Genomic DNA, 7,506 nt, shown 5'->3' with positions numbered 1-7,506 from the left:
TTCTCTGGCAGTATCAGCATCAGAATGGGTTAATATAGTTCTCACAGGCCCTGGCTGATTCCCACTAATATGAGTGTTATAAAGAAAGCGGGAGTGTCCCACCACTAACCCTGTGCCTAGTCCTCTGGCATCTGATTTGCTATATGATCATCATCACATAAGCTTCTGAACATTCCCATCACTGTGATGCTCTCCCCAGGCACAAAAACTGCTAGTGGACCTCTAGAATTATTAGTCAAATAAACCTGTGTGTGTGTGTGTGTGTGTGTGTGTGTGTGTGTGTGTGTACCCAATCTTAGGCATTTATAGCAACAAAAAGGCGGCTAATAGACTACCCATGATTGTCTCGATGTACTTAATGAGAGGTCTTAGACCCCAGCATTATTAACCCATTGTATAGATTATGACATTTGTTAAATCAGGACCCCGGTAAGCTACATTTGGAATGAAGATCCTCCCTACCCAGCAAAGAAAGCAGCCTCTGAGACACTCTTCAGTCTCAGGAGGCCGAGCCTGGGCTGCTTTTCTAAACACTGGAGACAGAGGAGACTGGGATGGGGTACCCCACTAGGCTTTTGGGACCTAAGGCTCAGAACAGAAGCAACCCAGCTGTTCAGAGACAACAGCCCAGCACCCCACTAATTGTCCCCCTTTTCGGTGTTCAGTTAAGAACTCAGAAGAAACCAATCTTTGTGCCTTTTCATGGTTAAAATTCTACATGGAACTGAAACCTCAAAGCAGCCACCAAGCCAGTCTTTGTTGGGTTCCTAGGCAATCCAGATGCCACATCTCAGCACTGAGCGCTGAGACAGAAAGCGCTCGGCCATTCAAAGGGGAGCTGACTGAACAAGAGCCTTGTTCTCCCAGGTCCTGGAGTCCTGGCAATTTCAGGCTTGCTTTTAATCTCCGGAAGAAATGTTGTACGAACACACACACACACACACACACACACACACACACCCTTCCTCCTCCACACCACAGCACTGCTCCTGTGGGCTCAGGAGCTGCTGATGGAAGGAAGACTTTAATGATTGACTGACTAAGCAGTCACTGTTGTCACTCTAGGAGAAGCAGCTCGGCTTTTGGACCCTCAAGCTCCAGATTTTTCTTTAAAAGATAAACACATTCAGACATGTACATGTGCACACACACAGGCATGCATACATATACACACAAGTTAATATATAATATTAATTATACATAATTAGAGTGTCTAGGAAAACAAATGATGTCAACCTCTGACATTCATGTGTACATGTATGCACTCACACACACACACATACACACATACACACACACACAAACATGTATACACACATGCACACAGAGAAAGGAAAAAAGCAGAAATTAAATGCTCATCTCTAGAACATGTCTCTTCCCTGGAGAAATGAGAACTCTGTCTGAGGACAAGAGACAGGCAGTGGTTCAGCAATTTGCTCTGTTAGAGATGAACCCATTTGAACCCATTTGTTGATGAGCCAGATCTGTAAACGTGAGCCCCCACTTCTCTCTCTCTCTCTCTCTCTCTCTCTCTCTCTCTCTCTCTCTCTCTCTCTCTCTCTCTCTCTCTCTCTCTCCTCACGCAGGAGCTGCCTTAGAAGCTCAGAAGTCCTCTGAATTTATTTATCAGCTTGGCTCTCTGTCTTGAGGCTATAATGGAAAGTATTGTCCCCAAACTAGCAAGCTTTTAGGTAGCTGATGAACTAGACCACTGACCCCACATATTTTTAGCCTGTCTTTGGCTCAACTTCCTCCCTCACTCTGGAGGGGGCAATGTGTGGGTTTATCTCCCCTGCCACACAAATTATGATGTCTCCAGTGTGGGGATGAGTATATGTCCCCAGTGCGGAGATGGCAGGTGCTTTGGTCAGAGTTCACTTATTCCGATAGTTTTAGATAGTAAACATCTAGGAAGTATTGGGAGGGTGCGGCAAAGGCCTTTCACTCACCCTTGGTGGCAAGCTGGTAGAAACGCTACAGATGGCCACACTTAGTCAAAAGTGTTTACATATATCATCTGACCCAGAAATCCTACCTCTACCATGATACACACATCATACAACATAATATATGAATAGTCATTGTAAAGTTACAATATCAACAGGCAGATGACTCCTAGCCAAGAGAGCAAATCAACCAGTGGGTGACCTCATCCCATAGGAAAGTATTCACCCTCTAAACTGAGAGGGAGGCTTAACTATTGAGACCTGGACAGAGGGTCCCGTCGTGTGGGTAATAGACAGAACTGTCTATGAGTGTGGGGGAACAGGATCCTGGGAGGAAAAGCAATATTCCTCAGACAGGTCAATAAAGAAAAAAAAAGTCATTCGGACGTGAGCCCTTCCAGTGTCTGAGTGCCAATTATAACATCTTGTGAGCCACAACGAGAGAATTTACTCCATGGAAATCAAGAAATGTGACAAGTGGGGAAGCTGCTTTGGCTGGAGAGCCAGATGTATGCATGAGCAAGCACAGCTCAGGAAAATACATAAAAGTATGAGCAAACTTAAAGAAAGCCAAACAGGAGGCTAGAAAGATGGTTCAGTGATCAACGGCACTGACTGCTTGCTCTTCCAGAGGTCATGAGTTCAAGTCCTAGCAACCACATGCTAGCTCACAAACCATCTGTAATGGGATCTGATGCCCTCTTCTGGTGTGTTTGAAGAAAATGACAGTTTACTCATGTACATAAAATAAATCAATTAAAAAAAAGAAAAAGAAAAGAAAATCAAACAGGATAATTCAGTGGCCATGGGAGCAAGAGCAGGGTATGACCACTAAGTTAGAATCACACAGTCAAGACTGAGGAAGATGACCCTAGTGGTACAGGGAAGAAAATGCCCCTGTTCTTCTCCCGATGTGGATACACATTGTGAGCTGAGATGAAGCGCAAATGCTTAGGAATAGAATTCTACTGTGTATCTCAGACTCTAGGGACTGCAGAACACAGATGTGCCAATTCTGTCAGCAAAATAAATAGATTACCTTCAACACGCCAGGTTTACAGGGCATCCTGTCCTTACCAAAAAACGTTCCGTCTCTGAGCCATGCATGACCCTCCAAAGTTTCTCCGCCCCTCCTGACCCACGGGAGGAAAAGCCAGAGCTGAGCTAAAAAGGGATGACAATTCCATTTTCTTTTGTATTGTTTTCCTCTTTAGAAAACACCAAATTGAGGGGCTGGAGAGATGGCTCAGAGGTTAAGAGCACTGGCTGCTCCAGAGGATCCATGTTCACTTGGCGGCTCACAATCATCTGTAACTCCAGTTCCAAAGGATTAATGCCCTCTTCTGGTCCCCATGGGCACTGCACACATGTGGCACACAGACAATGAGATATTCATAAATTAAAAAAAAGAAAAAAGAAAAAAGAAAAACCCACAAAGCTGAATATGAGATATATACACTTAATTTTAAAAATAAAAATAAAAAACTTAAGATTCAATCCCAGAGTCAAAAGACTTAAAAAGAAAGGCCGCTTTACCGTAAAATTTAAAAACGGAGTGTGGCCGGGCGGTGGTGGCGCACGCCTTTAATCCTAGCACTTGGGAGGCGGAGGCAGGCGGATTTCCGAGTTCGAGGCCAGCCTGGTCTACAGAGTGAGTACCAGGACAGCCGAGGCTACAGAGAGAAACCCTGTCTCGAAAAACCAAAAAAAAAAAAAAAAAAAAAAAAAAAAAAAAAAAAAACGGAGTGTGGGGGGAGACATAAATAACCCTGAGATACTACAACCGCGCTGTGAGATAAACTGCTCCCTCCCACCTGTCCCTGCCCTCTTCCTCACCCTAACATCTGTTTCTTATGCATATCTCAGCTCCCTGGGGCACAGACAAGCAAGCGTGGTACCCAGGTTATAGCCTTTCTCCTTCTGATACAATGTGGCATGCTGTGTAGAATGATCTACAGCTTTGCCTCTCCAGATCCTTCAGAGACCTTTCTGTATCCGAAGCTCAACAACACGCCCTTTGTTTTGTCGTGACCACAGGCTTCCCCTTCTGTGGATGAGCACGCTCCGGTCCACCATTCCGCCCCCCATGGCCGCTCCTTCTTCCTACATGCCACTGTAGCGAATAGCTTGAACCTACGCCATTTCCGTTAAGGAAAAAAAAAAATACCGCTTTCTTTTTCAAGTTCAAGTCAACTCACACTCCTCACTTCTTCCACACTTGACTTCCAGAGAGGGCAGTAGGATGTAGCCCAGACTCCCAAATCACCTTAACCACCAAGCCAGGCAAAGCCATCCATCCATCATCCATCCATCCATCATCCGGAAGACCCCTGCAATTGGGTGTCCCATTCTTTCCTAAAGCAACAATCATACTCTATTTAACCAACAGGTGGCGCTCCTTTCCACCTCTCTCAGCCAAGACCGCAAGCCTTCATTGGGAGACTGTTCTGAGAAAGAAACTCCAGAGGTTGGGATGTGGCCCTAAAGATGACTTCATTTATAAGGCGTTCACAATGCTCTCTCTGAATGAATGTTCCTCCTAATAGCCTAAAGCACAACTACAAATTTCCCTCTGTCCTGTAAAGTGGTGTCTCACGTGTTTCCTCGTATATTTAGAGGCAGAATACTTGAGAGAAGAGCTTAGCCTCTCTGGCTTGACAATTGGCCCCACCTCTCGGAACAGTGAGGAATGGGAACTTCCCGCCCTGTGGCATGAATGTGAGGGCTAAGTGATGTTTCTCATGCACCTTGCACCAGCGAAGTGCTCAATGGTAATCCGTTATTGTTTGCGATGTGTACGAGTGGCCAACATTGTTTATGCCTCACTTCAAAGTAGACACACTGTCTTCTGGAGAACGGCATGGCAACCCATCCCTGCCCTCAGAGCCTGCGTTTGCTGGGAGCTTACCTCAAGGTTCTCTAAGCCTAGCTCACTCTCTTCTTCCAAAAGCCCCACTGCTTCAGTATGTCCCTTCAACTTTCTCTCCTTCCATCCCAGCTACAGGAGGTCCCCCGTTTACTTAGCAATCCCTTCCTCCTGCTGTCTGTATGTGGCCCACCTTAGGGAGTGCTCTATAAATGTCTAGGGGAGCAGCATGGGGACCACACTGGTGGCTTGCCACACTTGAGCTCTGCCTCCCAGGAAGGCTGCCAGAAACGTGAGGAGATAAACACCTCTCCCACCCAGCCCTCAGCTTCCCCAGTGCCAGGGCTCAGCAGCACTTGTTGAAATGTCCATATGGTCTGGGCACAGCCAACTCAGAAGCTTTGCCCTTGGAGAATGGAAACCAGCACACAGGATCCTGCTGCCATCTTCAGCCAGGGTTTCCTGGGAACCCAGAAGGCTGGGATATACAACAAAAGGCTGCGTCTTTAGTATTTAAAATACATGCAAATCGGTGCCTAAATCTGAGCCGTCCTTAAGTGGAAACACTGTTGCAGATGTGCTAGAGATGACTTAATAGGTGAGGTGTGCTTGGTTACTTTGGGGTGTTTTGTTTTGTGTCTTGTTGCTTTGTAAATACAGGATAGATGCCTTTAGAAGGAACAGCATTTAATGAATTGCCTCTATCAGATTGACCTTCAGGGAAGTCTGTAGGCGATTTTCTTGATTGACATTGAACTAGATAGTGGTGGTGCACACCTTTAATCCCACCACTTGCGAGGCAGAGGCAGGTAGATCTCTGCGTTCTAAAGAGTGAGTTCCAGGACAGCCTAGGGCTTTCATAGATAGACTCTACCTTAAGAAACTAAAAAAGGGAAAAAATATATTTGATGTAGAGGGCTCAGCCCACTATGGGTGGTACCATCCCTGGGCAGGCAGCCCTGGCCGAAGTAAGAAAGCTGGGTGAGCTAGCCAGGGGGAGCAAGTCAATAAACAGACTTCCTCCACAGCCTCTCTTCCGTTCTGGCCTCCCTTGAGTTCCTACTCTGACTTCCATGGGTGATGGGTTGTGACCTGGGAGTTGTAAGATGAAATTAACCCTGCCCCCACCTCAAGTTACTTTTGTTTGGGGTTTATCGCAGCAGCAGAGAAACAAACTAGGACAATAAGTTAAGCAAGGGGCTGTGTCCTATGGAATTGTCACTGGAGAGGGAGATGGGAAGCAGATGGAGGGATAAGTGTGGAAAGTGCTAACAGCTAGTAGAAAGGTCATATACCAGAGTGACTGACTGTGTAGCCAGTAGGATGCCATTGTCCTAGATCACTGGGAGCCAGAGGGTAAAAGGAGCCGATGTACATGGCAGTCTGAGTAGGAGGATGAGCAAGTACAAGGCTCTGAGAAGAAGCAAAGACATCATGGAGGTCAGTGTTGGTGAACAGAAATGCAGAAGATAAAGCAGGAGAGGTCGAGGTGCTCCTTGGACACAGTTGAAACAGATGAACATAGGGGTGGTTCATCCTAAGCACATGGGACATTTTCTAAGGGATTTAAGAATGGGGGGTGGGGGGGTAAGACATCATTCACCCTGGCTAAAGAACAAATGGGCAGTTGGATGGAAGGATGGAAAATTGAATAAATACTACAGAATCAACCAGCATTAGCAACTAGGATCTCCTGGTACCCAGGTCATGCTGTGTTCTGCAATGACATGGGGACCAGAAGCCCAGACAGCCCACAGTCTTCAGGATCCCAGACAAGGCCTCCTCCACCTGCCCTGCGTTAGCTCTCTGGACCACTCAGACCCTCTCTCACTGTGTGAACAGGGGACAAGATTAGATAGGAAAGGGTCTAAATGTCACACAACCAGCTAATGCCTCCAGCCTGGGGAAGATAGGACTAAACTTAAACACCTGGCTTTCCCCACCCCCTTCCTCCCACCCCTACCTTCCATGTTTGATACACAGAGCTTGAGACCAAAGATGAGAAGGCTTCTGTGGTCATTTGAATAAGAATGACCCCCGTGGGTTCATATATTAGAATGCTTGGGCAGTGGTACTATTTGAAAGGGTTAGAAAGTATGGCCTTGTTGGAGGAAGTGGAAGGGGCTTTGAGTTTTCAAAAAGCCCAGGCCAGGCCCAGTGGCTCTCTCTTCCTGCCGCCCTCAGACTCAGATGTACGAGTCTCAGCTATCGCATCTGCCTGCACATCCCTGTGTTTCCCACCATGATGATAATAGACTAAACCTCTAAACCTGGAAGCCAGCCCCAGTTAAATGCTTTCTTCTGTAAGAGTAGCCACAGTTACAGTGTCTCTTCACAGCAATAGAACAATGACTCAGGCAGACCGTCTCAGTGAAAAGCGAAACCTGGACCCCTCAGTTCTCGCTAGGAAAGCCAGAACAGAGACCAACTCCAAACTCAGCAACGGGACCAAGTCACAGCCCTTCCCTGAAGAAGGTCACCTATCGCCACAGCAGGGAACAGTGACCTCCCACACAGTCTGGGGCCAAGGGTTCTGTACCCCAGCCCAGCCCCAGCATCGAAGACAGACCCAGCTGCTTCTATGAAGCAAGAAAGAAGTGAAAGGTGGCTGAACATAGGTCAAGACCTTGAACCAGATAATCCTGCTTCTTCTTTTTTTTTTTTTCATTTTTTTTTTATTTTAGATATTTTCTT

This window comes from Mastomys coucha, unplaced genomic scaffold, assembly GCF_008632895.1.
Source record: "Mastomys coucha isolate ucsf_1 unplaced genomic scaffold, UCSF_Mcou_1 pScaffold7, whole genome shotgun sequence".
Lineage (NCBI taxonomy): Eukaryota > Metazoa > Chordata > Mammalia > Rodentia > Muridae > Mastomys > Mastomys coucha.
Note: the sequence above shows the minus strand (reverse complement) of the source record.